This window comes from Bos indicus x Bos taurus, chromosome 19 (genome assembly GCF_003369695.1).
Source record: "Bos indicus x Bos taurus breed Angus x Brahman F1 hybrid chromosome 19, Bos_hybrid_MaternalHap_v2.0, whole genome shotgun sequence".
NCBI lineage: Eukaryota > Metazoa > Chordata > Mammalia > Artiodactyla > Bovidae > Bos > Bos indicus x Bos taurus.
In genome coordinates, this window is record NC_040094.1 from 13,702,215 (window position 1) to 13,728,309 (window position 26,095).

At 37.8% G+C, this 26,095-nt stretch overlaps 1 protein-coding gene and 1 pseudogene across 1 annotated transcript in view; one reads left to right on the top strand and one right to left on the bottom strand.

The window, feature by feature from the left end:
- USP32 (ubiquitin specific peptidase 32) overlaps positions 1-26,095 on the top strand; it is a 203,920-nt gene that overhangs the window by 71,048 nt on the left and 106,777 nt on the right. The gene's annotated exons all lie outside the window — the stretch shown is intronic.
- The window catches only part of LOC113877335, a 35,359-nt pseudogene that overhangs the window by 1,067 nt on the left and 8,197 nt on the right, over positions 1-26,095 (bottom strand).

Consider the following 26,095-nt stretch of genomic DNA (forward strand, 5'->3'; position numbering starts at 1 on the left):
TATGCATAATCACTTATTTTGAATCCTGGGTATATTAAGTGAGCTATTGACATGACTAGTGAAGTAGATTATGAAAATAATTGGTATCCTTTTCAAGTCAGTCTTGATAAGACACGTCTATCCAATAAACATATTCCTTAATTGGTATTATAAGATAAAATAAGGTTGATTTAATGGATAGTTGAGAGTGTTAAAAACCTTTGCCTAAATTTAGCTGATAAAATTCAGCCAAGTTTGACTATAGAAGCTGGAAATTTTATATAAAATGAATTCTAAATGATGGGAAAAATAACAACCCAAGTTTTCTAAACTTGGGTGAATGTAGAAGGAAAGCATATTCATTGTTATCCTTTTCCCCCTTTCTGCTTGCCTATGGAATAAATACAGCTGTGTTTTATTGAGTGCCTACCTAATAAATTTCTGTTTGTAACAGAAATGGAATGGTTTTATGTTTGCCTTGTATATGGTAGTTATTATCTTTTAGACTATCATCTTTGAGTAGTATGAGTTATTATATTCTGTATTTATATTAAAATGTAAGAAGGGTTATAAAATACAGTTGAACTTTCTATATTTCCATATTTTTGTCATTAAGTGGTAAATATGAGTATCCTTTCTTAATGTACTTCTAAATGTAATTTCTTGATGCTTTATATTTTATGAGTAGCTGCCTGAAAATATGAAGAGAAAAGAATTTGTGTTCAGAGTCATTTATGCTTACAGCTTTAAGGTATACTTTTTTGTCCCTGGGTCTCTCTCAAGTCATAGGAACATCCTGAAGTACCTTTCTGAGAATCTGAGGTGTGGTCCCAAATACTCTATTATAAAAAATGATGGACATAATTGTTAACTGTGTAATGGTTAACTTTTTCATACTATATATATGTTGTGATTTTGAATACAAATATATACAATTCATATGTTGTAGTTTCAAAATATATATAACATTTTATAGTTATCTAAAATTGTGATTTTTAGGGTTAACTTTGCAATTAAGGAACATTTCACTCAATTTTGAGACTTTCACAGGTATATTCTCAGGAAATAAGTGCCTGAAGAAACAACAGTATATCCTCCTATATTCACACAAACTAATACAGGATAGCATTTTATTTATTGGAAAATGTTTATGTATGATGGCTTAAAAGAAAGTCCTTATATAGTCTATCCTTTTTTTTTACAGTGTTGTTTTTAGTAAGAGTCTCATTTATTCCCATTATTTAAAATAGTTATTTGTTGTAAAATGATTTTTTGTGAATATATAAAAGGTTTTTGAAATGAATTCAAAATCATAGTGTGTAATAAATGGGTTATAATGTGCACACTAGAATGTTACCACTGTATTTTCTCCCATGTTAATTACCTTTTCTCAGCAATGTACATTTAATAACTAATTCATATATTAGTTATTATATTTTAATAATTTATTAAATTATTTTTATATATTTTAATATATATTTTAAATAAGTCTTGTCCTATAGTTTTAGCTGTTACAGCTAAATTATTGAAGTCTTTAATTTATTCTTACTTTTCCTGAGAGTTTGATACTAGTAGAATATATTTCTTCATTAGGCAGTCGTTGACATTCTTCCTTTTAAAACAGAAGATATTGAAAATGCTCATTCTGCTCATTATAAATGTAGTATGATGTTTTTTCTGAGAGTATTCTTTTTTGTTAGACTGTTGATTCCTTTTTTTTTTTGTAATTATTTATTTATTCTTGATTGCTCCGAGTCTTTTTTGCTGGGTGTGGACTCTGCCTCGTTGTGGCAGACTGGCGCTGCTCTCGGTTGTGGTGCACGGGCTTCTTGCTGTGGTGGCTTTTCTGGTTACAGAGCGCGGGCTGCAGGTGCATGGGCTTCGGCAGTGGTGCAGGCAGGCTCAGCGGTTGTGGCTTGCGGGCTCTGGGGCATGTGGGCTTCAGTGGTTGTGGCACAGGGGCTTAGTTACTCAGCGGCATGTGGAATCTTCCTGGACCAGGGATCAAATCTGTGTCCCCTTGCATTGGCAGGCAGATTATTATCCACTGCACCTCCAGGGAAGTCCACAAGGAATTTTTTTTTAACTACTTTGTAAAATTATATTAAATGACTTAATAGTAAAAAGGAAAATTATTGTACACTCAACAGTATGAGTGAATCTCACAATAATTTTGCTAAATAAAAACATAATTGGTAAAAATAGAGCACATGCTATGATTCCATTCATATAAAATTCTTTAAAATACAGAGTCTGTCATGAAATGAAGCTTACCTAGAGACTGGGTACTGATGCTGGTGCAGAAAGAGAGGGAAGGATAATTCCTCAGGGATAAGAAACTTCTGAGGTGATAGGAATGTTTGAAACTTTTCTTGATTATGGTGATGATTTCATTGATATGGCATGACATATGACAAAACGGATAAATTGTAAACATAAAATATGTGAGGGTAATTGTACCTCAGTTATTCCTCAAAAACTTTGTAAAACATTTGATTGGATGTACTTTTTGAGCTTTTCAGGAAGAATATTTAATCTACTTGGAAAAGTGAGCCAGAAATATAAAAATTGATTATTGGCAGATGTATGGTTTCCTTTTCAGTCTTTGTTAGGATATTTGGGTTTTAGTTCTAATTTTATTATGTACTTCATGTTCTTTTAGTAGTCACTTAAGTTCTGAGGCAAAAGAACCTCTAAACCTTTCATCAAAATCATTGTAGGAATTTATAGGTTTATGACCAGCTTGACTATAATTAGAAGAGTTTGAAGTGCAGTTAAATTGTGATGTTCTTCTGTTGACTTTGAGATCTGCCTGAATTGGAGGAGAGAAGGTTGTGGGCTAGGTTAGTCTGGGAAAGTTGGAGCAGTGAAAGGAAGGAATTCTCATTGATAAATCTGGAGTTCTACCTTTTTCTCCTGATTTAAAGTCACGGGTTAAATTAAACTTTTAGAAAACAAAAGTTACAGCAAGGCAATTCTAGAATGAGATCATTGATCATAAAAGGTCTAGGATAATTAGCTTCTAAGAAAAGTATGGATAATAAAGTAGATAAGGACAGACATGGGGAGCCAGTTTGAAGATAGGGATCCAATCTTACCATCATGGATCAAGATGTGGAACAGCAAAGAAGAAAGCTAGGCAAGAAGTCTCCCTAGACAGAATTCAGGAATATTAACTCCAGGGAGAAAAATTTTCACTTGAAACTTAGTAGTTGAATTTGTAGCATATTAACAGGTTTCTTTCTTCAACCATCAGTGGGTTTATGGAAAATTCCATTTCTTCCTTCAGATGGGAATAGATGAGTTATAAAGGACAAATATTTGCTTTAAAGGAAGCTAGTGAGTAGAAGGGGAGTTACAACCCAGAACTTCAAAGACAATATTTAATTATATTAAGTCAGGGCCAAGCTAATTGAGAGGGTATACCAATAATTTACCTCACTGATGTCTAGTGACACTGTAGTTTATACTGAGTCTCTTTTCTAGTTGTGTATTTGAATAGACTTCAGTAGGCAAGATATCTTCAGAGATGAGAAAGGAGGGTATAAACTGAATCTTAGCACTTGCCATCCAGTGTGGTGGCAGCAGGAATTTACTTAAGACAGAGGTAATAATCTGGTTTGTTTAGTCATTCCTGGGAGTAGTTTATTGGTCTGACAGTCTATGAGATATAAAATAAGTAATGTACAGAGGTATTCTGAATGTTTTGTTTAGGCAAGGCTCCTTTGCTTTTGGACTTAAGGAAAAGAGAGAAGATAATGAATGTTCTATTGTCTATATTTGAAAAGAATATTTATTAGTAACTTACTTCCTGACTCTTCCATAAACATTTAATGGCATGGATTCATGACTAGCATGTAACAGTCAACAGTTTCCTGGGATATATATTTGACACAGGTCTGGGATAATTCTTAATGTGAAAAATAGTGGATTGTAGGACAAATATTAATGAAATAAATATACCAAGAATATGGAGCAACTAACATGTTTTAATTTTTTCTGAAAATAATATTTAATGTTTCCCTTTAATAATAAATTTCAAAATGTATTCTTTAACAATAAAGTAAGTTGACAGAATAGTAATCTATATAAATAAAATTAATATCTGTATCTTAGGATATCCTGTGAAAATAACCAGACTTGTGTCACAAAACTTGGCTACATATGTTTGGGGAGATAGGACTTACAAACTATTCTATATTCTGTACATGAACTTTTCATCTTTAGGATAATTTCAAGGAGAGAGGCATCTTACAGAATATCTCATACCGAGATCCAAGAATACCATGTGACTTACCACAAGTATTAAGTCTCAGCAGAATGAGAAAATAAACCATGACTTCAAATATGGATCTTAAATCAAGTTATAAGGGTAGATGGGCCGACATACAGGCTTTATTATTGATAAATAATAAACCGCCTTCTCCCACCTAAAATCCACAGTGACTAAATATATTGATTTTTTTCTTTTATGTAGAAGAATTTCAAAGGTAGGTATTCTAGGGCTTGAGTGGCAGCTGCCCTTTATCGTTAGGGTTGTTGTTTAGTTGCTAAGTTAATTTGGAAATCAACCCTGAGTATTCATTGGAAGGACTGATGCTGAAGCTGAAGCTCCAATACTTTGGCTACCCAATGCAAAGAGCCAACTCATTGGAAAAGACCCTGATGCTGGGAAAGATTGAAGGCAGAAGGAGAAGACTCTTTGCCACCACATGGACTTTAGCCTGTCAGGCTCCTCTGTCCTTGGGATTTCCCAGGCAAGAATACTGGAGTGGATTGGTATTTCCTTCTCTGGGGGATCTTCCTGACCCACTGCCATCTCCTGCTTGGCAGGCGGGTTTTTTACTGCTGAGCCACCAGGGAAAACTGTATTATTAGGGACCCAGTCATATTTGATCAGTCTTTTTGGAAGTCCATCTGTTGACTTTCAGTTTTATCTCATTGGTTCTCCCAAGTTGCAAGAGATGCTAGGAAATGTAAAAATTGTAAGTTTGAACAAGTATGATAGTATCTTAGAAAAAATTAGGGTTCTATTACAAGAAAGAAAAGAAAATAGAATTATGTAGATAACTAATGGTTTCTGCGATGTGCTGTATCGTACAGGGTGTATTATGATCCAGGATAAATAGCAACAGGAATATACTTAAATACATTGGACAGTTGAATATTTTATTTAATAAAACTGCCTTTAAAAAATGTATGCAATAAATGTTTTAGTTATAGTGTTCATATTGAATTATAGTGCTCTTCTGTTAATTGCTCTATACTTCATGTTTTATAATCCTATGAACTCTTATTTATGATCTGAATTATTATTTTTATCATAGTGATATATACATATAGTTAAAGTGGAATCAGAGATTTAAAAACAGGAATCCTTGTCCCACCTATTTAAATCTCATCATGGTTCCAGAAGCAACCACTTTCCAGTAATAGTTTCTTATATACATACCTCCATTTTCTAAATACTGTTCTTTACTCCTCACTCTTAATTTTAGATTTTATCCTTTACTTTCCAATGATGGTGGTGGTTGTTCAGTTGCTCAGTCGTGTCTGACTCTTTGTGACCCCATGGACTGCAGCATGTCAGGCTTCCCTGTCCTTCACCATCTCCTGGAGTCTGCTCCAACTCATGTCCATTGAGTTGGTGATGCCATACAACTATCTCATCCTCTGTCTTCCCCTTCTCCTTCTGCCTTCAATCTTTCCCAGCATCAGGGTCTTTTCCAATGAGTTGGCTCTTCGCATCAGGTAGCCAAAGTATTGGAGCTTCAGCTACAGCATCAGTCCTTCCAGTGAATATTCAGAGTTGATTTCCTTTAGGATTGGCTGGTTTGATCTCCTTGCAGTCCAGGGAACTCTCAAGAGTCTTCTTCAACACCATAGTTCAAAGGCATCAATTCTTTGACACTCAGCCTTTTTTATTGCCCTGCTCTCACATCTGTACATGAGTACTGGAAAAACCATAGCTTTGACTAGATGGACCTTTGTCAGCGAAGTAATGTCTCTGATTTTTAATACTCTGTCTAGGTTTGTCATAGCTTTTCTTCCAAGGAGCAAATGTCTTTTAATTTCATGGCTGCAGACACCATCTGCAGTGATTTTGGAACCCAAGAAAATAAAGTCTGTCACTGTTTCAGTTGTTTCCCCATCTATTTGCCACAAAGTGATGGGACCAAGTGCCATGATCTTTGTTTTTTGGATGTTGAGTTTTAAGCCAGCTTTTTCTACTCTCTTCTTTCACCTTCATCAAGAGGCTCTTTAATTCCTCTTCGCTTTCTACCCTAGGGGTGGTGTCATCTGCATATGTGGGGTTATTGATATTTCTCCCCACTCTGCCGGGTCTTAGTTGCAGCATGTGGGATCTAACTCCCTGATCCTCCCTGGCCCCCTGCGTTGGGAGTGCACAGTCTTAGCTATTGGACCACCAGGAAAGTTGCTTTCCAATGGTAGAAGATATTTAACATCCTTGCACACTCCATACCATGTCATCCCAATGCAATTGTATCATAACCTTTGATTAAATTGCTATTTGTTACTAATAGCATTATGACTGTGTAAATATTCTCTGCAACATGTAGTATTATTTAATTTTTTATTAATTTTTTTGTTTTTTTCCTGGAATTGTAACAGTTTCCTTCTTTTTTAAAAAATTGAGGTATAGTTTATTTACCATGTTTTATAATGTTCAACAGAGCAATTCACAATTTTTAAAGATTATGCTCCATTTATAGCTGCTATAAAATATTGCCTATATTTTTATTTGCTTAGTTTTCATACCTGTGGCTAAATCGTTCTACACCTTCCAACAGCTTTTTAGTTTAATTTTCTGTGAGACGGTAGTTAACTTTTTACACTGATCTTCTAAATGTATTTTTAGCTTAAGTATTTTAGTTGTGGTAGATTCATATATACATGTCATATCCAACTATTTATACCAGGCTGTCTGTTTCCTCTAATATTCCATGGATTTTTGTGCTTTTTGGAATTCCTTGTCCTAACCATGAATGAAAAAAAAAATTTGATGCAAGATTTAATTAGTGACGTTACCTTACTGGCTATTGGAGTAATGTGGGACATTGAGATAAAATATAGGAGGTGAATTGAGGGTGAATTTTAATCACATCATTTGCATGTTGTTAAATTACCATTAATGACAACAGTGGGAATATACTAGATATAAAATTCCATCTGTACAAAGCAGCTGACCTCAGAGGAAGGAGAAATCAGGCTTAAGAATTGTTTAATTTTATTTTTTTCCCCTCATGAAAGAAGCTGAAATATCCTTTAAAATCAGGTTAGCAGCATCTCTGAAAATGTTTTTGTTTTTTTCTAGATTCTGGCTAGAGTTTAGCTCTTCAAATAGTTTATAAATCTAAAAATCAGTTTATAATTTGTGCTGTTCATAGAAATTAGTAGTAGGCAAAATAGTTTTATGTATCGGTGACAAATTTAATAGTATTCTATCTTTGAAGAATAATTTTTTCATAAGTTTCTGAATGACAGAAGCAGTAAAGGCATTTTGACAGTTGTACAGAAAACTATACTGGCATATCATACCTCATGTTAGGACTCATCCTGAACTATTTTTCCCATCTTTGCTTTTTCTTGTAGTTACATTTTATTTTCAGAAACTTCAGATTAGGAATCAAAAGACTTACAGGAGCAGTCTTCAGAAAAGTGTATTAAACCAACTTTGCTATGTATGCCCCTTCTTTGCTTTAAATGAAATAGTAGTCTTTCTTTTCCTGGCAGCTTTTTCCTTAACAGTTTCCTAATTATTGAGGTACAATATGTGCTCTTTAATTCACCCATTTGAAGAATATAGTCAGTAGTTTTTAGTTGGTTCTCAGAATTGTGCAACCATCACCACAGTCAGTTTTATCACCCTAAAAGAAACCTTTTTTCCTCCATCCCCTCCTGTGCCAGCCCTAAGCTAACGAATATGCTAGCTACCTTCCATCTCTATAGACTTAGCTATTTTGGACATTTCATATAAGTAGAATCACATCATATATGGTCTTTAGTGACTGGCTTCTTTGACTTAGCATCTATCTTGCAGCATGTATCACTTCTTCATTCCCTTTTATAGAATAATATTCTATTATGTGGATATATCACATTTTGTTTATTGTTTATCTACGGATAGATATTCGAGTTATTTTCACTTTGGGGCTATTATAAATAACAATGCTATGAACATTCATGTGCATTTGTGTGGACGTATGTTTTCATTACTCTTGAGTATATACGTTGGATGAAATATCTGTATCTTATGATAACTCTGTGTTTAACCTTTTGAAGAACTGCCAGATTGTTCTGCAAAGTCGCTTCACCATTTTACATTACCATCAACAGTGTGTGAGGGTCCAGTATTTCTCTACATCCTTGCCAACCTTGTTATTTGTTGTTTTAGTTGGTAAGTTGTGTCCAGATCTTTTTGCAACCCATTGGACTGTAGCCCGCCAGGCTTCTCTGTCCATGGGATTTCCCAGGCAAGAATATTGGAGTGGGTTGCCATTTCCTTCTCCAGGGAATCTTTCCAATCAAAGATGGAACTTGTGTCTCTTGTGTCTCCTGCATTAGCGGGTAGATTCTTTACCATTGAGCCACCTGGGAAGCCCAACCAGAGATTGAACCCACAGACTCTTAACCACTGGACCACCAGGGAAGTCCCACTGCTCCGTTATAAATAAGGGACTTGAGCATCCATGGATTTTGGCATCTGCCAGGAGCTTGAAACCAGTCCTCCGTGGACACCAAGGGACAACTGTATGTTTGTTTTTATCATGCTGTGGGTATTGATGGGTTCAGGCTGTAAGTTCCAACCAGTCTTCTTTTGGTTGTGTCAGTGAAGGTTCCACAGCCTTTGCAGTGCTGTTTGGATCTGTACTGCATGTGCAGCCCACCCAGTGGACAGTCTGGAACCTGGGTGTTGATCTATCTTCAATTTGTAATACTGTTTAGGGTCAGATCCATGCTGGTTAGGGCCACATCCATGCATGTGCAGTTTGGAGACCCAGGAGTTGAAAAACATCTTTCCTGAGCTGCTTCCTCCTCTCAATATCCATAATACTTTTCCTTTCCCTGAGCTCCCATTTCTAGTCCTCCTATCAGAGCCAAGCCAGAGGACAACAGAGAGAGGAAAAAACCAATAATGAGAGTTTGTCTCACCTGCTTGGGACTGGAGCTCCTCTAATTGGAGAGTACGATAGGCTGAATCATGGACCCCCAAATCTCCAGGTGCTAGTTCCTGGAGTCCACATGTGGCGTGTCTGTGGAATTGTGGTAATAAATGGGCATGTTCTAAAATGCCAAGTTTATTACCTTACCTGAAACTATTTTTATTTATTTAATTGAAAAAATCTTCCTTGACTACTGGAAATAGGTTTACATAATTATGTATTCTTGGTTGTTTCTCAGTTAGAGATTTTCAACAGTGATTATTCTCTGAAAATTTATTGTGTGGGTGGCACTGTGCTAATGATGATATTGAAGGTATTTATAACCTGTCCTCTTTGGTTTTGTAATAAGTATTCTAGTTGCCCTTGTGATTTAATTAAATAAAATTGGCTGTTTACACAGTGTTTATCACATCCTCATATAAATTGTTGAGTTGAGTCATGATTTTCCCATTTCTCATAGAGTTATGTAGTATTTACCTATACCTAATAGTTAGGTGGCGTGGTGTTTAGGTCAGTATAAGCTACCAAAGGCGTAAGTTTCGGAAGATCATGATCTGAGCATTCCTGGCTCTTAGGTGGAGGGACAGGTCAAGTTAATAACAGTATAATACTGTAGTTTGCTCATTTTTTGTCTCAGTGAGAGATACTGACTATGAAGGTAGTTCTCAGAAGAGCTGTCCTTACTGCAAATTTTACGTTTAAGAAATAAGATTGATAGGAATTGCCTGCTGATCCAGTGGCTAAGACTCCATGCTCTCCATGCAGGGGACCTGGGTGTGATCTCTGGTCTGGGAACTAGATCCCACATGCCGCAACCAAGAGTTCTAATGCCACAACCAGAGCCTGCATGCCACAATGGAAGACCTGGCACAGCACCTCCCCAAAAAAATTATCACAAAAAAATAAATAGAAAAAAAATGCAAAAAATAAAAATAAATAAATGGGGATGATACAGATCAGATCAGATCAGTCGCTCAGTCGTGTCCAACTCTTTGTGACCCACCCCATGAATCGAAGCACGCCAGGCTTCCCTGTCCATCACCAACTCCCGGAGTTCACTCAGACTCATGTCCATCGAGTCAGTGATGCCATCAGCCATCTCATCCTCTGTCGTCCCCTTCTCCTCGCCCCAATCCCTCCCAGCATCAGAGTCTTTTCCAATGAGTCAGTTCTTCGCATGAGGTGGCCAAAGTACTGGAGTTTCAGCTTTAGCATCATTCCTTCTAAAGAACACCCAGGGCTGATCTCCTTTAGAATGGACTGGTTGGATCTCCTTGCAGTCCAAAGGACTCTCAAGAGTCTTCTCCAACACCACAGTTCAAAAGCATCAATTCTTCGGCCCTCAGCCTTCTTCACAGTCCAACTCACATCCATACATGACCACAGGAAATACCATAGCCTTGACTAGACGAATGTTTGTTGACAAAGTAATGTCTCTGCTTTTGAATATGCTGTCTACGTTGGTCATAACTTTCCTTCCAAGGAGTAAGTGTCTTTTAATTTCATGGCTCCAGTCACCATCTGCAGTGATTTTGGAGCCCAGAAAAATAAAGTCTGACACTATTTCCACTATTTCCCCATCTATTTCCCATGAAGTGGTGGGACTGGACGCCATGATCTTCATTTTCTGAATGTTGAGCTTTAAGCCAACTTTTTCACTCTCAACTTTCACCTTCATCACGAGGCTTTTTAGTTCCTCTTCACTTTCTGCCATAAGGGTGGTGTCATCTGCATATCTGAGGTTATTGATATTTCTCCCGGCAATCTTGATTCCAGCTTGTGTTTCTTCCAGCCCAGCGTTTCTCATGATGTACTCTGCATATAAGTTAAATAAACAGGGTGACAATATACAGCCTTGACGTACTCCTTTTCCTATTTGGAACCAGTCTGTTGTTCCATGTCCAGTTCTAACCGTTGCTTCCTGACCTGCATACAAATTTCTCAAGAGGCAGATCAGGTGGTCTGGTATTCCCATCTCTTGAAGAATTTTCCACAGTTTATTGTGATCCACACAGTCAAAGGCTTTGGCATAGTCAGTAAAGCAGAAATAGATGTTTTTCTGGAACTCTCTTGCTTTTTCCATGATCCAGCGGATGTTGGCAATTTGGTCTCTGGTTCCTCTGCCTTTTCTAAAACCAGCTTGAACATCAGGAAGTTCACGGTTCACATATTGCTGAAGCCTGGCTTGGAGAATTTTGAGCATTACTTTACTAGCGTGTGAGATGAGTGCAATTGTGAGGTAGTTTGAGCATTCTTTGGCATTGCCTTTCTTTGGGATTGGAATGAAAACTGACCTTTTCCAGTCTTGTGGCCACTGCTGAGTTTTCCAAATTTGCTGGCATATTGAGTACAGCACTTTCACAGCATCATCTTTCAGGATTTGGAATAGCTCAACTGGAATTCCATCACCTCCACTAGCTTTGTTCGTAGTGATGCTTTCTAAGGCCCACTTGACTTCACATTCCAGGATGTCTGGCTCTAGGTCAGTGATCACACCATCGTGATCATCTGGGTCGTGAAGATCTTTTTTGTACAGTTCTTCTGTGTATTCTTGCCATCTCTTCTTAATATCTTCCGCTTTTGTTAGGTCCATACCTTTTCTGTCCTTTATCGAGCTCATCTTTGCATGAAATGTTCCCTTGGTATCTCTGATTTTCTTGAAGAGATCTCTAGTCTTTCCCATTCTGTTGTTTTCCTCTATTTCTTTGCATTGATCATTGAAGAAGGCTTTCTTATCTCTTCTTGCTATTCTTTAGAACTCTGCATTCAGATGTTTATATCTTTCCTTTTCTCCTTTGCTTTTCGCTTCTCTTCTTTTCACAGCTATTTGTAAGGCCTCCGCAGACAGCCATTTTGCTTTTTTGTATTTCTTTTCCATGGGGATGGTCTTGATCCCTGTCTCCTGTACATTGTCACGAACCTCATTCCATAGCTCATCAGGCACTCTATCTATCAGATCTAGGCCCTTAAATCTATTTCTCACTTCCATTGTATAATCATAAGGGATTTGATTTAGGTCATACCTGAATGGTCTAGTAATTTTCCCTACTTTCTTCAATTTAAGTCTGAATTTGGCAATAAGGAGTTCATGGTCTGAGCCACAGTCAGCTCCTGGTCTTGTTTTTGCTGACTGTATAGAGCTTCTCCATCTTTGGCTGCAAAGAATATAATCAATCTGATTTTGGTGTTGACCATCTGGTGATGTCCATATATACAGCACTGGATCAAATAATTTTGCCATTTCAAAGGACTTTTAAAAAATCTACAAGAGTAAGTTCCAAGACAAAATGAAGAGGTATATGTCAGTTTCTGATTAAAGTTCAACAAAATGTTGGTGCCAAGAAAGATCAGTTAAGTTGTTCTTTACTGTCTCTCCATTTGATGCCTGGCACATAGATAATATTTGTTATGTGGGGTGTAATTTTATTAGTTTTTTGGCTTTATAAATAATTTCTTTCTTTCTTTCTTTTTGGCTGTGCTGTGCAGCGTGTGGGATCTTAGTTCCTAACCAGGGGTTGAACCCATGCCCCTTGTGTAGGGGGCACAGAATTTGAACCACTGGACAGTGAGGGAAGTCTCAGTTTGCTTCTTCTTTTTAATTGGGAAAGTGTTATATTATTTTTTGTTTTCAAATACATTCATGTTGTAAATGTGTCGATCTGTGTGGAATTTTTTTCTGTGGTCACTTGCCCTTTAGGAGAAAAACTAGCTATTATAGCTAATAGTAGAGAGAAAATATTATGTAGAATACATTTAACAGAAAATTTTTCCTAAAAATTCTTTCTGTGATACATTTACTCAAATATTAAGATCTGTTCGTCCTAAACTTTTTAACTGAAATTTTTAATGAGATAAATACAGATTCACATGCACTTAATAACAAAGAAAAGAGCACTTAATAACAACAATAAAAATATATTTTGCCAGTTTTTCGTGAAGATAACATTTTCCAGATGCAAAAAAACCACAGCCAGGTATTGTCACTGGTATTATCCACTGATCTCATTTCGCTTTCCGTGTGTGTGTGTTTAATTCTGTATAGTTTTATAACTGTGTGGGTGCATGTATCTACCATCACAATCAAGATACTAGATAGTTGCTAAAGTCATCAAAGCTTGATAGCTTGATAACCTGTGGGTTTTCTGTTGGTAGAAGTTGCAGCATGGAACCACATGCAGTATGATTTACCACAGTCCATTTATCAGTCTTCCAGCAAAGTTCCTTTGGTTTCTGGTTCTGATTGGTCGGGGGCACTTCTCATGATACCTTTAGTTCCTAAGAGTTGAAGTCCCTCATTCAAGTATGTTTGGGGATCCTTTCGTTTGTCCAAGAGAGCCCTGAAAAAGGGTCAGCAGCTTAATTGTACTGGTATTTTGAAAGCACTGTATTGAATGTTTTTGGACTGAAAAATAGTCCCCATTACTGATTTTCATTGTCTCTTTTTTCCCCTTACTAGGATCAGGAATACTTTTTTCAGTCACCCATAAGAACCACATTAAGCCCTCACCAGCCTGTTTATTTGGAGGATAATAGGGCATTTATTTCATGTCCTTGAATCCCAAAGAGATATGACCTGGGCTTACGATGAGCCTTTTCTCTACTAGGTCACTTAGAGCATCATGCTGTAATGACCAAGGTGGTTCATTTTATCCTTCTATGGATAATTTCAGCTGAATCCCAAACTGGCAATAACAGAGTTATATATGATAACGTGGTTTGCAAACATTACAGGAGGTACAAATAAAAGTAATTTGTTAATTTGAAACCAGACCTTTCCCTCAGAGATACTATATGACTGTGAGAGACTTTGGTGGTTGTTTATTAATATTATATGCTGCTTTTAGTATTATACTTTGAACAACCACATAATTCTGTTAATGGGGATATTAACTTTGAATACTTGGTAAAAATTGTGTTTGCCTAGTAAATTCACAGTTTTTTATCTTTTCATTTAACTTACACATTTGTATATATTATGTTTTTCACGATGCCAGTACTGATGTTACTACCATTTTATGAATGAGAAAAAGATACCGAGTCTTAAGGATGTTAGGTTACTTGCCCCAGTATTAAACCTAATGAGATCCAGGATTCAGGTCCAGGTATCCAAATCCTTATTAGCTACTGTTCTGTGTTGCCTCCCATGGATGATGATAATAACTAAAATTCATGGAGTTATTTACTATGTACCTGGCTTAGAATAATTATTTTATGTAAATTATCTCATTTAATTTTCACCATACCATGTGGCTGGTGTTATTATTAATAGCACCATGGAGGTTGGTAGTCCCATTATCTAGACTAGCAAATTGAAGTTACATAATTTATTTGACCATACAACTCCTAATTAGAAGAGCTAGGATTTGACCCCAGATCTTTTTGGTTCCAGAGTTGGTAACAATTATGTTTCACTGAAAACTTACCTGCAGTTGCAAGAACCTACGTTTGTCATGTTAATTCTTTTACCCTCATAAGATGCACGACACTGCCTTCTATTGAAAAACCGTCTTCTCTGGTGACCATGGCTTCATTTCTTACGTGATTTATATCCCTGTCAGTGTGATATGGCCAGTGAGGACAATTAGAAAATATATCTTTTTTTTCTTGTTCTCTTTCTGTACTTTTAAACAAATGATACATTCTCATGGTTCAAAATTTATAAAAGAACAGACGGTGAAAAAAATCTCCTTTCCACCTAGTCCCCTAAGGCCACCTCATTTCCCTTCCCAGAAGGAAGAATATTTCTTACCAGGATTTTTTTCCTTGGCCTTAGTGTGCAGCTTGTGGAATCTTAGCTACCTGACCCAGCCCCTGGCAGTGAACCGAGTCCCCTGACAGTGGAAGCGTGGAGTCCTAACCACTGGACCAACCGCCAGGGAATTCCCTCTTACTAATTTTTGATGTATCCTTTTAAGAGTTAAGATATATCTTAAAAGTGTGAATTGGGATATTTACTCTATTTTTTAAAAATTGCCATCACAGCAGTTTCTTTAAATTTCTAAAACAATTTGTTATCCTGGAATTTACAGAATCTAACTCTTGGGATTTTTTGTTTGTTTTGGTAAGAACACTTAAGTTCTCTTAATGAATTTGAATTAGTAGTATATAATGTATTAATAGTATTATCAACTATGTTCATGTTGTACATTAGGTTCTCAGACATCCTCCTTCATCTTACAGCTGAGAAGTTTGTGCCTTTCTCCCTTCCTGTCCTTGTTTCCCCCAAGCCTTGGTAACTGCTTTTCCACTCAGTTTCTAAGAGCTTGACCTTTTTTTTCCCCTTGAAAGATTCCACATGTCAGTGACACCAGAAGTTTTCTTTGCCTTTATGGTTTATTACTTGTAGTATAGTGCCCTCAAGCTTTATTCATGTTGCTGCAAATGGCAGGATTTTCTTCTTTCTTGTGGCTGAATAATGCTGCTGCTGCTGCTGCTGCTAAGTCGCTTCAGTCGTGTCCGACTCTGTGTGACCCCACTGTAAATGTATGTGTGCTTAATCGCATCTGACTCTGCGACCCCATGGACTGTAGTCTGCCAGGCTCTTCTGTCCATGGGATTTTTCCGATAATCATACTGGAGTGGGTTGCCATTTTCTCCTCAAGGGGATACCACATCTTTATTCATTTATCCATTGATGGATACTTAAGTTGTTTCCATATCTTGGCTATTGTGAATAATATTTGCTGCATTGAAAGTGGGAGTACATATATGTCTTTGACATCCTGTTTTTGTTTCCTTGGATATATTCCCAGAAATGGGATTGCTGGATTATATGGTAATCCTATTTTTAATTTTTTAAGGAACCACCATATTGTTTTCCATAATGACTGTACCAATTTACATTCCTGCCAATAGTACCCTGGGGCTCCATTTTCTCCACAGCCTCACCACTTTATTTTTTTTCCCAGTTTTATCAAGATACAAATTGACATCCAGCATTGAAGTTTAAGGTGTACAGCATAATGATTTGACTTACATATTTCTTGAAATGTTGCCACAGTAAATTTAAACATCTGTCATTCTATATAGATATAAAAAAGAAAAGAATTTTTACTCATGAGAAGACCTCTTTTAATTTGCTCTCTTGATAACTGTCATGTACACCGTGCAACAGTGTCTCATCTTTTTAATGATAGCTATTCCAACAGGTGTGAGGTGATATTTTCTTGTGATTTGATTTGTATTTTCCTAATGACTAGTGATGTACCTAATGTACCTGTTGGTCATTTGTATGTCTTTGGAAAAATGTCTATATTCAGTTCCTCTGTCCTTATCCAAACCCAGTTTCTTTTTTGTTTTGTTTCTTTTGGCTATTGAGTTCTTTATATATTTTGGATATTAACCCCTTATCGTACACATGACTTGCAAATATTTTTCCCATTGCTTCATTGCCTTTTCATTTTGTTGTTGATCTTGTTTGCTGTGCATAAACTTTGTAGTTTGATGTAGTTATTTATTTTTGTCTTTGTTGCCTGGAATGAATGTGTGTTTGGGTTTGTGTGGTGTTTCTCAAATTTGCCTGATGATAAGATATCCCAGAATGTTATTTATTTGTTGAATGCATATTTTTGGCTACTGAGGGAAATAGGAATATAAGAATATCTTGGCACAAAGACATCTCAGTTCTTAAAACTGGCATTTTAGAGCCCACATATTCTTAAATGTAGCTACAAGGGAGCAGTTGCATATGACAGCGCCTTGCAGTTCTCTTAGTTTGGCTATTGACTTCCCTCCAGGTTTATTTTTACCAGTAACCGGTGTACGTTTGTGCAGAAAGAGTGCTGTATGCTCAATTACTTCTCTTTTTAAAAATTTATTTGATTAACGCATAGTTGCTTTACATCACTGTTATTAGTTTCTAGTATACAGTAAAGTGATTCAGTTCAGTTCAGTTCAGTTCACTTCAGTCGCTCAGTTGTGTCCTACTCTTTGCGACCCCATGAATCGCAGCACGCCAGGCCTCCCTGTCCATCACCAACTCCCAGAGTTCACTCAAACTCACGTCCATCAAGTCAGTGATGCCATCCAGCCAATCTCATCCTCTGTCGTTCCCTTCTCCTCCTGCCCCCAGTCCCTCCCAGCATCAGAGTCTTTTCCAATGAGTCAACTCTTCACATGAGGTGGCCAAAGTACTGGAGTTTCAGCTTTAGCATCATTAAGTTACACTTATATTAGGTTGATGCAAAAGTAATTGCGGTTTTGCATTAACTTTGCCATTTGATATTGAAATACATTCTTAAATAGATGTGGTTTCATGATACATTACTTTAATGCACAATTTCTTGCTTTATGTTTTTTGCTAATGAATTATTACTTGCTGTTTATTTTACGTTTATTTGGGACTAGGGATTTGTTGATCTCCTTTGCTGTGCATAAACTTTGTAGTTTGATATAGTTATTTATTTTTGTCTTTGTTGCCTGGAATGAATGTGTGTTTGGGTTTGTGTGGTGTTTCTGAAATTTGCCTGATGATAAGATATCCCAGAATGTTATTTATTTGTTGAATGCATATTTTTGATGTTAGACAACAAGCAAATTCAAGCGATTTTGTTACTCAAGTTCAAAATGGGTCGTAAAGCAGCAGAGACACCTTACATCAACAAAGTGTTTGGCCCAGGAGTTGCTAATGAATGTACAGTGCAGCGATGGTTCAAGAAGTTTTGCAAAGAAGATGAGAGCCTTGAAGATGAGAAGTATAGTGGCCGGCCATCAGAATTGACAACAACCAACTGAGAGCATAACATCAATAAGCTGATGATCTTACAACTTACATGAGAAGTTGCTCAAGAACTCAACATTGATCATTCTAAGATCATTTGGCATTTGAAGCGAATTGGAAAGGTGAAAAAGCTCGATAAGTGGGTGCCTCATAAGCTGACCACAAATCAAAAAAAATTGTTTTGAAGTGTCATCTTCTTTTATTCTACACAACAAGGAACCATTTCGTGATCAGATTGTGATGTGCGATAAAAAGTGGATTTTATGCAGCTACCAGTGATGACTGACTCAGCGCTTGGACTGAGAAGAAGCTCCAGAGCACTTCCCAGAGTCAAACTTGCTCCCAAAAAAAGGCTCATGGTCACTGTTTGGTGGTCTGCTGGCTGTTGGCTGTCCGATCCACTACAGCTTTCTGAATCCCAGCGAAACCATTACATCTGTGAAGTATGCTCAGCACATTGATGAGATGCGCCAAAAACTGCAACGTCTGCCGCTGGCATTCTTCTCCACGACAATGCCTGACTACATGTTACACATCCAGTGCTTCAAAAGCTGAACGAATTGGGCTACGAAGTTTCGCCTTATCCTCCATGTGTACCTGACATCTCACCAACTGATTACTACTTCTTCAAGCATCTCAACAACTTTTTGCAGGAAAAATGCTTCCACAACTAACAGTACGCAGAAAATGCTTTCCAATAGTTTGTCAAATTCCAAAACAAGGATTTTTATGCTACAAGAATAAACAAACTTATTTCTCCTTGACAGAAATGTGTTGACTGTAATGGTTCCTATTTTGATTAATGAAGACGTGTTTGAGCCTAGTTATAACGATTTCAGATTCAGGGTCCGAAACTGCTATTACTTGTCACCAATCTTAGTTTCATGCACATTACTTCTTGACTTGAACTGATTCCTGGATGAGATTAAGACATGGAAAAGGATAACCAAACATGTTAGTATCTTGCTTGATTGATCAGTCTTCAGAGGAATGGTAGTCTAGGTTCTGGAAATGTGATTTTAGATAGATGTATTATCAAGGACATTTCTGGCATGGAGGGACTTGATTATTTCCTCTGTGGCTACTCCAGCTGCTCGTTTTTTCTTTAGCTTTCTTTTGTCTGATTAATAATCTCAGCAGTGGGACTTCCTTGGTGGTCCAGTGGTTAAAAATTCACCTTGCATGAAAAGACAGCCTTCAGAATGGGAGAAAATAATAGCAAATGAAGCAACAGACAAACAACTAATCTCAAAAATATACAAGCAACTCTTGCAGTTCAATTCCAGAAAAATAAATGACCCAATCAAAAAATGGGCCAAAGAACTAAATAGACATTTCTCCAAAGAAGACATACAGATGGCTAACAAACACATGAAAAGATGCTCAACATCACTCATTATCAGAGAAATGCAAATCAAAACCCAATGAGGTACCATTTCACGCCAGTCAGAATGGCTGCGATCCAAAAGTCTACAAGCAATAAATGCTGGAGAGGGTGTGGAGAAAAGGGAACCCTCTTACACTGTTGGTGGGAATGCAAACTAGTACAGCCACTATGGAGAATAGTGTGGAGATTCCTTAAAAAACTGGAAATAGAACTGCCTTATGATCCAGCAATCCCACTGCTGGGCATACACACTGAGGAAACCAGAATTGAAAGAGACACATGTACCCCAATGTTCATCGCAGCACTGTTTATAATAGCCAGGACATGGAAGCAACCTAGAGGTCCATCAGCAGATGAATGGATAAGACAGATGTGGTACATATACACAATGGAGTATTACTCAGCCATTAAAAAGAATACATTTGAATCAGTTCTAATGAGATGGATGAAACTGGAGCCTATTATACAGAGTGAAGTAGGCCAGAAAGAAAAACACCAATACAGTATACTAACGCATATATATGGAATTTAGAAAGATGGCAACAATAACCCTGTATACGAGACAGCAAAAGAGACACAGATGTATAGAACAGTCTTTTGGACTCTGTGGGAGAGGGAGAGGGTGGGATGATTTGGGAGAATGGCATTGAAATACGTATAATATCATATATGAAACGAGTCGCCAGTCCACGTTCGATGCACGATACTGGATGCTTGGGGCTGGTGCACTGGAATGACCCAGAGGGAGGGTATGGGGAGGGAGGAGGGAGGAGGGTTCAGGATGGGAAACACATGTATACCTGTGGCAGATTCATTTTGATATATGGCAAAACCAATACAATATTGTAAAGTTAAATAAAATAAAATTTAAAAAAAATTCACCTTGCAATGCAAAGGACACTGGTTCAATCCCTGGTCCAGGAAGACCCCACAGGCTGTGGGGCAACTAAGCCTGTGCACCACAGCTACCCAGCCCATGGGCTGCAGCTACTGAAGCCTGCACACCCTGGAGCCGGTGCTCTGCAACAAGAGAAGCCACTGCAGTGAGAAGCCCATGTACCTACAGAGTAGCACTCCCAGCAACTAGAGAAAGCCCACGACAGCAGCAAAGAACCAATGCAGCCAAAAATAAATAAAAACTAAAAGAAAAGAAAATCTGAGCAGTGGGGACTGCATAGGGCCAGGATAAAGAGGAGAAATGGACTGAGACATTCATATTGTCTTTTTATTTCCTTTTCACCGCATAGTGTATGATATTTGTAAATAATGACTGCGTTCTTATACTTAGCCCCTAAGCTTATTTAGTTCATAATACAGATGAAATGAATACATTCACAGTTGTATACTTTTAAAGTGTTCTTTAAATTATTGTTACTTACTCAGTATTTTAACCACATTATAATTTATGTAGAATTCATGGGGTTAACCAGGGAAATCTGATCATTGGTTGTAAAGGAAAATGCATTCTGAATTCTAAGCAGTTCTTTCTATAAGGTGTAGTATGTGAGTGGGGAATGATTTCCTTGTTTCTTAATAATTAAATAACTTAATAACTAATTGCTTGAGTTATTTTAAGGGCTGCTTATATGTGAAATGATACACATGGCTTTTTGTGTGTGGCTTATTTCCTTTGTGTAATGTTTTCAGCATTCATCCACGTTGTAGTATATGTTAGAACGTCATTTCTTTTGATGGCTGAATAATATTCCATTGTAACTGATAACTTATTTATTTTTTAATTAGTTCTTGGCTGTGCTGGGTCTTCATTGCAATGCATTAGCTTTCTCTGGTTGCAGTGAGCAGGAGCTACTCTCTAGACGCAGTGCTCGGACTTCTCGTTTTGGTGACTTCTCTTGTTGCGGAGCCTGGGCTGTAGGCACTCAGGCTCAGTAGTTGTGGTACACAGCCTTAGTTGCCCCGTGGCATGTGCGATCTTCCCGAACCAGGGATTGATCACATATCCCCTGCGTTGGCAGGCAGATGTCAACCACTAGACCACCAGGGAAGTGCGATAACTTTTAGTAATAGTCAGTTTTATCTCAAACATCCTTCTCTGTTTAACATTTCTCTTATGTTGTTAAAGTTTTTGTGTCTTGCTAAGTGTTAGATGTTGTAAACTGATGTGACACATCACCTTGAAAATGTAAAATATCATGAATTGAGTGAAATTTTTGATTTTCATTTACCCCCTTTAAATTTGGGGGCATTGAAACAGATATGTATATTCACCTGACCTAGTCCCAGCCTCATTTTCCGGTTCTAGAGATAGGGACGGAGGTAGAAGTCACTGGGGATTTTGGCATGTTATCATGAGTCCGTAGTTTTTGCTGTCACCACTAGAACCCCCGTTGGAAATCTACTACTACTCAGAGATGGAATTCAGCTATTTGAATTGCAAAGTGGGAACCTGAACAAGTCCTTTTCCCCTACTGCTCCTTAACCATAGTTGATATGCATAGTGGTTAATCCCATGCTGTTTGTTCTCTAGATGGAATTAGATTAGTAACAGTAGGAGAATATTTAATTCTTTAATCACTACCATGTAGCATCGGAGAAGGTGATGACACCCCACTCCAGTACTCTTGCCTGGAAAATCCCATGGACGGAGGAGCCTGGTAGGCTGCAGTCCATGGGGTCGCTAAGAGTCAGACATGACTGAGCGACCTCACTTTCCCTTTTCACTTTCATGCATTGGAGAAGGAAATGGCAACCCACTCCAGTGTTCTTTTCCTCGAGAATCCCAGGGACAGGGATGGGGGAGCCTGGTGGGCTGCCGTCTATGGGGTCGCACAGAGTCGGACACGACTGAAGCGACTTAGCAGCAGCAGCAGCATGTAGCATTAAATTGTATTAGCTTAAGCAAAAAGGTCATAGCTTTGTTGGCTAAAATTTCCAAGCTTGATCTTATTCTTCTATCCTCACATATAATTCTGACTTTTTAAAAAATTCTGAACACATTACATTTAATCTTGCTGCATTTAGCCTTGTGTTCCTGCCTAAGATGAAGTTAATTCTATATTCTATTGCCTGTTTTATTAGTCATTCCTCCCAGCTTTTGTCTTTTACGAAATTAATACACATGCCTTCTATGTCATAATCCAAATCACTGATTTGTTGTTCTTCAGTTGCTAAGTCATGTCCAGCTCTTTGCGATCCCAAGGACTACAGCTCACCAGGCTCCCCTGTTCTTCACCATCTCCCAGAGTTTGCTCAAATTCATGTCCATTGAGTCAGTATTGCTATCTAACCATCTCATCCTCTGCTGCCCACTTTTCATTTTGCCTTCAGGCTTTTCCAGCATCAGGGTCTTTTCCAGTGAATCGGCTCTTCGCATCAGGTGGCCACAATATTGGAGCTTCAGCTTTATCATCAGTCCTTCCAGTGACTATTCAGGCTTGATTTCCTTTAAGATTGACTGGTTTGATCACCTTGCAGTTCAAGGGACTCTCAAGAGTCATCTCCAACAAAAAGTGTTTAATAGTTGGCAGGTTGGCACTTCTTTAGACCTATTTTTTCCAAAAAAGATGTAGAATTTTTAATCAACACTCTTTTATATTTGAGTTTCAATGAGATTTGCATGACCCTAACTCTAATTATTCAGTCCACAATTTATTATCTAAAATATGTTGTTATTGATATGAGACCTTGTCATAAACTTTCCTAAATAAAGTCAGCATGTTCATCTTAATTATTATTAGTTAATTTAATCACTGTACCATTTTAATTTTCGGGAACATGATCTTTGTCATAACATGGACTGTAATTAACTTTTTATAACTTCTAGGCTAGCTTTATAGCTGGGCATATGAAGAAATTGGTCTACTTCTTATGTGATCTCTTAAAGGGAAAGGTATATTTTTTAAAATTTTACTTTACAGCTTTTTTTCTTCTTCTTTTTGGCTGCACTCAGTCTTCATTGTATGTCCTCTGGAGGGAACGACAGAGGATGATGGTTGGATGGCATCACCAACTTGATGGACATGAATTTGAGCAAGCTTAAAAAGTGAAGCAATTTTTTTTGGTCACACAGTGCTGCTTGCTGGATCTTAGTTCCCCACCACAGATCAAACCCGGGCCCCCTCCAGTGGAATCTTGGAGTCCTAACCACTGGACCTTAAGGGAATTCTCATAAAAATTCACTTTTATAGAGATTTGAATTGAATCCTTTTTCAAAATAGGTGTAGAAAAATATAAGAATTGATATATTCAGTTATTATTAGAAGATTGTTTCATTCACTTGAAAATAGTTGCTTCTTATATTATTGGTAAAACAAAGAATATGTCAAGTTGACCTTTTGCCAGTGCTATAGACTGTTTGTTTATTTTTCCAAATTAAACATTCATCTTATCATTGCAGGAGAATCTGAAGCATAAGATTAATTCAAGTCTAAAATTGATTTTGCTAAGATTTCTGTATAAGATTCAAAATCATTTGAAGTAAAAACAAGTGGTATCTGTATAAATTTGATCTAAAAGGACCTACTTAAGGAGAAAAAAAAGATCTATTATAATTATCTTTGAAAATGTGTTTTTCTAATGTCATTCATATAAAGAGGAATGCTGCTGCTGCTAAGTCACTTCAGTCATGTCCAACTCTGTGTGACCCTATAGACGGCAGCCCACCAGGCTCCCCTGTCCCTGAGATTCTTCAGGCAAGAACACTGGAGTGGGTTGCCGTTATATAGTGAGTGCTGAATAGCAGTAAATAGTCACATAGAATCCCTGCCTCTTATATAACTTACATTTTTCTCAGGAGAGACAGATAATTAGCAAAACATACAAAGTGAAAAATTGCTAGTCTTTTAAAACTCCCAAGTGACTATACTTTGTGTAATTTCAGCTTTCCTTTAAGAGAGTATAAACAGAAGGATATATGTCATTAGTTCTTTTGATCCTAAGCAGCCAGAGAATCACTTAAGTTTCCTGAAATAATGGGTTATAAGTAATACAAGGCTTCCCCGATGGCTTAGGTGGTAAAGAATCCACCTGCAATGTAGGAGATGCAGGAGATGTGGGTTTGAGCCTTGGGTTGGGAAGATCCCCTGAAGGTAATGCAACTGACTCCAGCATTCTTGCCTGGAAAATCCTATGGATAGAAGAGCCTGGTGGGCTACAGTCCATAGGGTTCAAAGGAGTCCGACACAACTGAGCATACAAGAAGATAGAAATCTTAGACTACAGCTATGTCTGGTTTCAACACTGAAATGAGTTCACATTCAGAAGAAGGGAATGGACTTTAGGAACTTCAAAATTGTCTAGGATCTTATGTATTTTAATTATTAGTGTGTCCCATGAATCTACTCCTAATTTCTTATAGCTGTAGCATTTTAATGGAAAGTAGGTTGGCACAATGGGACTGTAGCTGCCAACAGACCTGCATAGTGGGGTGAAATGTCTATTTTCTTAAGTGCACTCAATAATTCAGAAAATATTTGTTGTCTGTAATGTATGAAGCACTAAAAGATTTATTGCAATTTTTAAGATCTAGCAGAAGCATAAAGAAAGAAATAAAGCAGACTGAAGCATTTTGTTTTTTGAATATGCAACTGTGTTTGTTTTTTTTTTTAATAGCTGCTTTGGGTCTTTGTTGCTGTACAGGCTTTTCTCTGGTTGCCTGAGAGCAGATGCTACTCTTTGTTGCGGTGCTTGGTTTTCTCATTGCCATGGCTTCTCTTGTTGCAGAGCACGGGCGTGCAGGCCTCAGTGATTTTGACACACGGGCTCACTGGCAGTGGCTCTTGGACTCCAGAGTGCAATCTCAGTAGTTGTGGCACTGGGTTTAGTTTCCCCGTGGCGTGTGAGATCTTCCTGGCATGCGTTCATGGTTAGTCACTCATTCATGTCCATCCGTGTTGTAGCAGATTGCAAAATTTCATTCTATTTTATGGCTGAGTAGCATTCCATTGTGTATATGTAGGTATATACACACACCCCACATCTTTATCCATTCATCTGTTAATGAATACTTAGGTTGCTTCCATATCTTGGCTGTTGTAAATAATGCTATGAACATTAGGATACGTGTATCTTTTTGAGTTAGTGGCTTTGCTTGGCAATGTCAAATCTTTGGCACTTAACACATCAGAAAGAGCTCTGTAAATCAGTACTGGAGTAATGGAGGGCATGCTCGGTTACTCATGCAATTAGGTGCCTGGCCCAAAAGTGGTGTCATTTCTCTATATAACCTTTTAGCCAGAAGTTGATATATAGCCCTGTTCATCTGCAAGAAGCATGGGGGAAATGTCTCCATGCCTTATGTCCCCAAGGAAAGGGAAACTGTGTTTGTGAGAGCATCAGAATTCTCTTTTACAAATATCTAGGTCCAGTATTCTCATGCTTTATGTTCTCAGAGCATAAAAAAGAAAGTTTTTATTTATTTGGCTGTGCCAGATTTTAGTTGCGGCACACGGGCTCTTCCATCTTCATTGCAGCATTTGTTTTCTTTTAATTGCAGCGTTCGGGATCTTTATTTGTGGCATGCGAACCCTTAGTTGTGGCATATGGGATCTTGTTCCCTAACCAGGGATCGACTCGGGCCGCCTGCATTGGGAGCACCCGAATCTTAGCCACTGGCTGCTGCTGCTGCTAAGTCGCTTCAGCCGTGTCTGACTCTGTGCGACCCCATAGACGGCAGCCCACCAGGCTCCCCCGTCCCTGGGATTCTCAAGGCAAGAACACTGGAGTGGGTTGCCATTTCCTTCTCCAATGCATGAGAGTGAAAAGTGAAAGTGAAGTCGCTCAGTTGTGTCTGACTCTTCGAGACCCCATGGACTGTAGCCCACCAGGCTCCTCTGTCCATGGGATTTTCCAGGCAAGAGTACTGGA